This window comes from Macrotis lagotis, chromosome 5 (assembly GCF_037893015.1).
Source record: "Macrotis lagotis isolate mMagLag1 chromosome 5, bilby.v1.9.chrom.fasta, whole genome shotgun sequence".
NCBI classification, from domain to species: Eukaryota; Metazoa; Chordata; class Mammalia; order Peramelemorphia; family Peramelidae; genus Macrotis; species Macrotis lagotis.
In genome coordinates, this window is record NC_133662.1 from 243,001,762 (window position 1) to 243,010,347 (window position 8,586).

The following is an 8,586-nucleotide window of genomic DNA, read 5'->3' on the forward strand; positions in this document are numbered from 1 at the left end:
CGGCCCCGGGCTGGGCGCCGGGGACAGTGGGGGGCCGTCAGCTCCCTGCGGAGGGTGCCGCCCCGAAACCTCGCAGCCCACGGGTGGGGGAGGGCTGCCAGGAGGGGAATTCTGCATTCAAAATTTTTTTAAATTTTTTTAACAATTGTCAGGTTGTACACATAACCCCCTCCCCCAGGAAAAAAAAACTCAAGAAAAATAATGTGGAAAAAAAGCATTTCGGTCTTTGTTCAGACACCTTCGACTTCGTCTTTGGGATGCCCGTCCTCCAGAGTCCTGGGGTCACAGCCGCTGCCGCGGGGGCTCACCATGTATCCCCCTGCAGCCTCGCTGCTACTTTGTATCCAGTCCCCTTCCGCGGCTTCCGGCCCTGCAAGTCTGTTACTGAGAGCATCCTGCGCATCATCTCCTGGAACGCAGCAGCATTTCATCTCCATCACAAGCCACAATTTGTCCCCGACCTCCGGGCATCTCCTTGCTCTCCACCACCAGAACAGAGCTCCTATATAAATAGCCTATACAGATACACATTTTTTTTCTTCCTGTACTCAAAAAACATTTTTAAATAGATCCTAAAAATAAGTAATACTTTAAATTTTATTTATTTATTTTGAATCTTACAATTCCCCCTCCATCTCACTTCCCTCTCCCCACCCCCCACAGAAAGCAGTGTGTTAGTCTTTACTTTGTTTCCGTGGTATACATTGATCTAAGTTGAATATGATGAGAGAAATCATGTTCTTAAGGAAGAAAGATAAAGTATAAGAAACAGCAAAATTATATAAAAATGTAACTTTTTTAATTAAAGGTAATAGCCCTGGAGTCAGGATTACCTGAGATCAAATCCAACTGCAGTCACTTAATAATTGCCTAGCTGTGTGGCCTTGGGCAAGCCACTTAACCCCATTGCCTTGCAAAAAAACTTAAATAAATAAGGTGATAGTCTTTGATCTTTGTTCAAACTCCACAATCCTTTCTCTGGATACAGGTGGTATTCTCTATTGCAGATACCCCAAAATTGTCCCTGATTGTTGCACTGAAGGAATGAGCAAATCCATCACCGTTGCTCAACACCCAGATGTTGCTGTTAGGGTGTACAATGTTTTTCTGGTTCTGCTCATCTCTCTCAGCATCAGTTCATGCAAATCCTCCAGGCTTCCCTGAATTCCCCATCCCTCCTAGGTTCTAACAAGAACAATAGGGTTCCATGACATACATATACCACAGTTTATTAAGCCATTCCCCAATTGATGGATATTCAATTGATGTCCAATTCTTTACCACCACAAACAGAGCTGCTATGAATATTTTTGTACAAGTTATGTTTTTACCCTTTTTTATCATCTCTTCAGGGTATAGACCCAATAATGGTACTGCTGGATCAAAGGGTATGCACAAAAATTAATTGAAAAAAACTATCACCAGTACTTAGCATATTGTACCTAATTTTTTTTATTCATTCATTTTAAATTCATCTCTCCATTCACTATCTCACTCGTTTTACAAAAGATCTGACCAAGTCATTTCTCAAGAACCTTCAGGAGTTCCTTTTGTTCATAACCCTGTGACCCCAGGGTTCCAGGTCCTCCACAGTCTGAGCCCAACCTACTATTCCATCCAATTTTTTCCTGCTCCTACTTCTGGACAGTATGATAGAGACCATCACTGAGCTTTAAATATTTACCATGTGTCACCACCATGCAAAGCACAGAAGATACAAACACAAAAAGCGAAACAGCAATCCTTGTGCTCAGCTTACATTCTATGAAGGAGACCCACACAAACATTATATCTATCTATCTATCTATCTATCTATATATATATATATATATATATATATACAAACTATGAGCCCTAATACTGTGAAAACCTTAAAAATAGAGAATTGAAACAAAAGTGACAAAATATAGATTAGACATGAAGTTTTATTCTCTGAGATATACCATCTAAACTTGAAGGTGGAGACTATTTCAGAAAATGACACTTTCATATGGTTTTGTAAACAGAGAATAGGGGAAATTATTAAGCTCCTTTGAGGTCTAACCATGAAAGTTGCACAATATCTCTGCACAAAACTGCTCCTCAAAGACAATCATCCTTGTATAATACTATCGGATCTCTTATTGTCTTTTCCTGGCAGGACAAGTCTCCCAGCATCCTGATCATTGTCCTCCTGAGTTTGTAACATAGGTGAAGCTATCTAGGAGTCTTAATTTCTTACTAAGTGATATGTGAAAACTGTGTACTCTCTAAAGAAATCAATCTTTTACCAGGATTCTAGTTTTGAGAATCTTATACTTTGACAACATACATACATATAATTCTTTGCCTTAGCTAGGGTCATCCATCTCACAAGCCAGAGATAGACTCTTGCCTCCCTCACCCTAATCTTATCTCTGCTGTGGTCTCTCCTTACCTACAAGAATTTGATCACCAATTAAGAAGAAGCTTCAGGCACCCTTAACTCTAATTCTCCCTCCTCTTCCTAGCTCAAAGTGATCATTCCAGGTGAGTGGTCATTTCAAATTTTAATTCAATATATTAAATTAAACAAATAATTACTAAGTCCCCTATCTATGAGGTACCTAGGATGATAAGGGGATGGGGTAAGAATGAACAGTCCCTGTCCTCCAGGAGATTACAATCTATTAGTCTGCTCTGAGAATTTTGTCCTGTTCTTTCCTGTGCACAAATTTCACTCTCAATTGTAGAATTATTTGTGTACCTCTTTACCATCCCCCATCTCCTAGCCTGGTCCCCAGTACCAATAAATTGTGAGTTTCTTAAGAAATAGTGTTTGAGTTCTATCCTCATCACTGAAAATTCTAGCCACAACCTTGAAAACACTTACAGAATGGAGCCACTTGCCCCACTTCACACAGAGTTAGAAGCCTTCTGAACCATTCCTCTCATGCCATTAAAGTTATGTTCATTCAGAATACAGTGATTATACAGTCCTCCAACAGAGACCAGAGTCTAACTAACCCCTTTGGAGGAATGGGTGGGACTGTTCTGAGTAGTGACTCAGAGGGCCAGTTCTCCCTAGGGCTAGAAGAAATTCCAAGCTCATATGAATACACTTAATCTATAAACTCTCACACCATCCCCCAGGGCAAATTGGACAGGACTGCCCCACCCTGCTGCAAACCCTCCTGGGCTATAATTTCTATTTTTGTACCACAGTTTCCCTTTCCCCAAGACTAATATGATCCAGAAACAGTGTTTGGTCCTCTGTAAGTGTTTAAAAACCTGGACTTGGGGTCAAGAGGACTGGTCTTCAAATACTGTCTCAGACACTATCTGACCATAATAGGCAATACTAGCAGGGTGGTTTTAAGGACCTAACATCTCTGGACTCTATCCCTTTGCAAACTTTAAAGTACTATTGTTATTAAGGATGTATGTACTTCCTTTTTCAAAGAAGACAGTGATATCAGGAAGGTGATTTGTATTAAGAGTGGGTACTGAGCCTCACTTTCTCTTCTGGAGCTATTTGCATCCAGTGGTCAAATAGGGATCTCTCTCAGACACTTACTAGTGATGTGATTGTGGGTAGTCACTTAATTTCTGTTTACCTCCATTTTCTCAAGTGTAAAAGGAAACCCAGTGCTACCTTCCTTCCCCACATAAAGACTCTTCCAACTCAGAATTTTTTCTGCTTGTTTTTGTCTCAGTCAACTCTATCTTTTTTCACATGAATTATCAAATGTATTTGAAGTCTTGCTGTATTTCTTGCCTTGGGTAGCAAAAGCCCAAGAAGTCAAAATAACTCCTACATCCCAGGATGTAGTGAGGCTCAAATGCAATAGTATTTATAAGGCATGCTATATAAATGCTACTGTTATTATTATTCTGAGATTCTGCAAAGAACCACTGAGGAAGGAAAGAGCTTTCCTACATGTCTGGTATTCTAATCACCTCTCACAGTGCTGACAGAAAGGCACCGAAATGCTTCTAAATCCAATATCCCCAGCCCCTGCTTCAAGTTTTTCTGAATTTCCATACTCTCCAACTTCCTGCTGACCGCTCCCCTCCTGCCCTGGCCTTCCAGAAAGCTGGCTTTAGACACAGTTTCCTGACTCATCCCCCCCCCATACACACACACACACACACACACACACACACACACACACACCCAGCACACACCTGCACCAGCCTCCTCTTTCACCCATTGTTCTATTTCCTCCTAGTGTCCTTCTCAATACAATTTGACTTTTACCAATGGAAGCATGGACAGAAGTTGACTCCCTTAAGCAGTTTCCTGGAAAGAACTTGATATGTGTAGCAGAGGATCCAAGTATGATCTTGGGCATTACCTCTCCAAATCTCCTTAACATTTTAATAAAATGTGAGAACTGGGCTAGACTTGAGCCCAGTCTCTCTTGAAACTACTCTGTCTAAAGTTTACAAAGAGGCAAAGGAATTAAGTGAAGATGCCTTGCAGTCAGGAAGACCTCTGCCACTCACCAGCTGTGTGTTTGCAAATGACTTCTTAGGATTATAAATGCTGTAAGTGACCATCTGAACTGGGAGAGTTTCTACATTTGGAAGATTAGTATACTAGAGACAACTAGCTTCTGTCTTCTTCGGTTTACTTATCTGTGAAATGGGCATAATAATTGCTCTTACCTTACAGATTTATTGTGAGGATGAAATATGAAAATATTTATAAATCACTTTGCAAATCTTAAAGTGTCATATGAATACTAATTATTGTTTTCATCCTGTGAAATGAGAATGGATCAGCCTGTTTTGGTTTCCATGAAAAGCAACAACTTAGGTAAGAGAAGTAGGGCAGAAATTTAGAAAGGGTAATCATGAAACCCTGAGATGGGGGAAATTAGGTGGCATCCATCTTGAAGTTAGGAGGACCTGAGTCCAAATTGGATCTCAGATATTTACTAACTGTGTGACCCTGAGCAAGTCATTTAACCCCTATATTATCTAAACAATACAAAAAAGAAAGAGAAGGAAGGAAGGAAGGAAGGAAGGAAGGAAGGAAGGAAGGAAGGAAGGAACCCTGAAGTATAGAAGGAGATGAGGGGAGGTCAGAGTCCAGGAAAGAAGCAATACAGTAGACTTTAAGGTTCTAGGTGACTGTGGGGACAGTGACAATAACCTATTTTCTCCATCCCTCTTTCTTCCCAACCCCAAAAGAAATTCCCAACTTACCTCTATTTTATTCCATCCTCAATGCCTCCAGCCTCTCCCACTCTTTGTCAGGTGATATTTCCCAATGAAGATAAGCATACTCAGTGCTACCTTCCTTCCCTGTATAAAGTCTCTCCCAGCTCAGAAATTCTTTCACTTGCTGAGCTTTTTTCTCAATCAATTCCATCTTTTTTTTTTTTAGGTCTTTGCAAGGCAAATGGAGTTAAGTGGCTTGCCCAAGGCCACACAGCTAGGTAATTATTAAGTGTCTGAGACCAGATTTGAACCCAGGTACTCCTGACTCCAATGCCGGTACTTTATCCACTACACCACCTAGCCGCTCCCTCTTGTGATTTCTTTTGGAATCAGGACCATATTTTGCCTTCTCTAATCCTGGGATTTCACAGTCCCTTCTGTTCTTCACAATTTTTCAGATGGTTCTGACACTAGATCAGGCATCACCCATGTCTCTTCATTCATTCAGTTGTGCCTGGGAACTAGTGCTCCTCTACCATCTACTTATTTGTCTTCTATTTCAATTTCCTATTACCCCTTTGCTTCCATGCTAAGAACATTTCCCCTGATGACAAAATAAAAAGAAAAATAAGTACTGGAGAGTTCTACATTATCTGCACAACCCAGATTTCTAGCCATGTCAATGAGCATTTTGCACAAGACTCTCCAAACTGGTATATTTCTGCATTTGGACCTATCATCATCCCATCCATATCACAGGGGTTATCTCTTCCTTGATTTCCCTCAACTCCAATAAAGATTTTTTTAAATCACTTTTTGTTGTTGTTACATTCCCTTATTAACCTCAGCTCATCCCAGGCTTTAGCTTTCCTGATGTTGTTCTTATGAGAACTGTGCCACTCAGCATCACAACATTTGAGAGTAAAAGAAAGGTCAGTGACCATCTCAGGCAATGTAGGCACAAAAGGTAATCCCACTATAATATACTAGATGAGTGGTTGTCCAGCTTCTGCCTAAAGATTTCCATGGAAGAGGAGCTCACCACCTTTCAAGGCAAACAATTCCATTTTGGGGCCACTGAAATTGTTTTTTTTTTTTCTGATATCAAACCTAAATTTTGTTCTTTGTAACTTTTACACTTTGGACCTGGAAACTCATCCAATCCCCTTTCTCTCACCCATTTCCTCTCCCATTTTCCTTTAGGGTAAGATAGATTTCTATACTCAATTGAGTGTGTATGTTATTTCCTCTCTGAGTCACTTCCAATGAAAGTGAAGGCTCACTCATTCCTTCTCACCTTTCCCCCTTCCACTCCATTGCAAAAGCTTTTTCTTGTCTCTTTTATGAGAAATAACTTGGCCTATTCCATCTCTCCTTTCCTCGTCTTCCAGTTAATTCCTTTCTCTCCCATTAACTCTTTCTTTCTTTTTTTTTTTTTTTTAGTTTTTTGCAAGGCAATGGGGTTAAGTGGCTTGCCCAAGGCCACACAGCTAGGTAATTATTAAGTGTCTGAGGCTGGACTTGAACTCAGGTACTCCTGACTCCAGGGCTGGTGCTCTATACACTGCACCACCTAGCTGCCCCATTGCGCCACCTAGCCACCCCAACTCTGTCTTTACAATATATTATACCTTCATATTCAGCTCCCTCCTGTCCCTTGCTATATATGCTCCTTCTAATTGCCCTAATAAATGAGAAGGTTCATAGGAGTTATCAGGATCCTCTTTCCATTCAGGAATACAAGCAGTTCAACATCATTAAATCCCTCATAATTTGCCCTTCCTGTTTACCCTCTATGCTTGAAGAGCAAACTTTCTGTTCAACTTCAATCATTTCCACAGGAATGTTTGAAAGTCCCCTATTTTGTTGAATGTCCATCTTTTCCCCTGAAAGAATAGTTTGATTTTGCTGTAGTTGATTCTTGGATGTAATCCAAGCTCTTTTGCTTTCCAAAATATCATATTCCAAGCCCTATAAGCCCTTAATGTAGACACTGCTAAATTCTACATAATCCTGACTGAAGCTCCACAATATTGGAATTGTTTTCTAGTTGCTTGTAATATCTTCTCTTCAGCTTGGGAGTTCTGGAATTTGTTTATAAGATTCATGGAAATTTTTAACTGGGGATCTCTTTCAGGAGGTGTTTGCTGGATTCCTGCAGTTTCCATTTTACCTCTGCTTCTAGGATATCAGGGCAATTTTCCTATAGTATTTCTTGAAAAATGAAGCCTAGGCTTCCAGGTAGTCCTATTGGCTATTCTCTTCTGGGCACTCAGTGGATTATTAGTATTTCAAGAAGTGAACAAAACATTTTTGATATAGTTGGACCAAGATAGAAATGAAGGACTAAAACCTCCTTGAAGTCATAAAACATTGGAAAGGAGATGAGACTCATAAGAGAATTGTAGCCACTTAAAAAGCACTTCTTGATAAAGCCCTGGAGTCAGGAGTACCTGGGTTTAAATCCCATCTCAGACACTTAATAATTACCTAGCTGTGTGGCCTTGGGCAAGCCACTTAACCCCATTTGCCTTGCAAAAACCTAACCAAAAAAAAGCACTTCTTGAATGATTTAGTAACTGAAAGAAGTATCTGAGTGATGATGTATGAGGATAAGGTCATCTAGGCAGATAGTAGGTAGCAATCTCTGGACCTGCCCTAGCTGCAGTGGACTTTGTGATAGAGAAGCACAGGAAATATGGCAAACAGAAGAAATTCTATTCTCCAGGAGTCCTTATTAATTTTGCATATACAACCCTATACAGCAGCTGCACATATGCACATATACAGCAACACATAGCATATGAAGTAGTCTCCATTCTGAGAGGCAATTGGGAACTGAGGCTGACTGAAGGAAAAGCAGATTCCTATCATCACTTTAAGTTATCTACTCAATGAGTGGAATGAGAAGGGGATTCATGCCTTTCTCTCTCTCTCTCTCTCTCTCTCTCTCTCTCTCTCTCTCTCTGTATGTCTCTCCTTTCTGGCTCTGTCTCACTTTCTCTGTCTCTCTGACTCTGTCTCTGTGTATGTCTCTCTCTCTCCTCTCTGACTCTGTCTCTGTCTCTCTTTTTTCCTCTGTCTTTCACTCTCTCTGTTTCTCTATTTCTCTATTTTTCTCACTCTCTCCCTTCTCTTCTGTCTTATTCTCTCTCTGTGTATGTCTCTCTGTGTCTCTGTATATGTCTCCCCCAGTCTCTCTCTCTCTGTTACTGCTTCCCTCTGTCACTGTCTCTTTCTGTTCCTCTCTCTCTCTCTCTCTCTCTCTCTCTCTCTCTGTCTCTCTCTCTGTCTCTGTGTGTCTCTGTCTCATAGGTATACCTGAAATTGTATAAGTTACAGATTCATATCATGTGACTCCAAGATATGATTCATTAAAATACAAATTGATCAGAGAATTTCCTTTACATTCACATAAGGTCTCCAAAGACAACTCCCCCTTTTCTTCTTAATTCAAAA